Consider the following 1,340-nt stretch of genomic DNA (forward strand, 5'->3'; position numbering starts at 1 on the left):
GTGTTTTACTTTAATTTAGTTAGGGCTAAATTTTACCGTTAGTTAATATTATTAAAGGAGTACTTTGCAATAAAGATACTAATTTGATTTCACATGTTTTGTGGGTCTCTGCTAGTTAATAAAACTTCTCCGATAGCTCTATTCTGACAACAGGTTAGATAGATATTATTATTTCAAATGTGAACTCGTCGTCATTAACTAATATAGTAACTTCGATTAACATAAGAAAATGACATGTACACTATGTACACAAATAGGTTATCCAGGGTACCGGGGGAAGTGCAATAAAACGCATATTTAGAAAAGGGGGTACCATAAAAAGTTGTGCACCACAAATTTAAAGCTACAGAGCAGCAAGTGTTTACGGCTATCATAAAAAGTAACGAGAAACTATCTTGACCCTATCTTGCTGACTTGTAATACATACTGTCGTTACTTTAGTAGAAAAAATGTGAAATAGATTAATACATTTCTGCTAGCTAATTAATGTTTTTTTTCATTACTTTCTCATTTTAGTATAAGTAAATGTTAAATAATACAAATTAAATCCCTTGACTATAATAAGGCAAACAAAATTTAATTATATTTATAGACACGTAAAATATTCTGATTGAAGAAGCTTGGGAGATGTTACAAACATTCTCATTCTTCTAGCTCATAACTAACTGTCATAGCTTACAGAATAAGTTTACCGCTTACGTCATATATGATGCGATTAACTTCATTCTGTCATTAGCTAAAAATAGGGATAGCGCTTATTAACGGGTTTAGTTTGCCAAGTATCTTCAGCAGTGTGCATGTTCCAGATACAGTCCACACACCTTTTTAGTTACCAAATGTGAATAATTAACGTTCTATGCCAAATCTATACAACTGTATTGCAAGCCCAAATACCTTAAAATATTTAATTTGTATTTCTAGTGAAGTTGTCAATTTAACTAAGGATCTCAGTCATCCAAGTCATCGCGATAATTACGACAGAAAGATAACTTATTTCATTAAGTTTGCTTGTTTGTTTCAGAGCAAAGCCACACTGGGCTACCTGCTGTGTCTACCGTGGGGAATCGAACCCCGGATTTAAGTCCGTAAACGTACCGCTGTTCCACACTTCATTAAGAGGCAGATCACATCCTTTTGTATTATAGTTAGATGGTACAGAGAATTGTAAATCACATTCATTGATTCACCCAGGTTAATGGAGGTAACATGTCTTCAGGGGTGATATCAAGCATACACAATATATATCATAAAACATACTATACCAGTATAAAAATATGTATTGTACACTAAGAGGTAAGTGATAGAACAGTTATGTATATATATATATATATATATACACC

This window comes from Limulus polyphemus, unplaced genomic scaffold (assembly GCF_000517525.1).
Source record: "Limulus polyphemus unplaced genomic scaffold, Limulus_polyphemus-2.1.2 Scaffold1790, whole genome shotgun sequence".
NCBI classification, from domain to species: domain Eukaryota; kingdom Metazoa; phylum Arthropoda; class Merostomata; order Xiphosura; family Limulidae; genus Limulus; species Limulus polyphemus.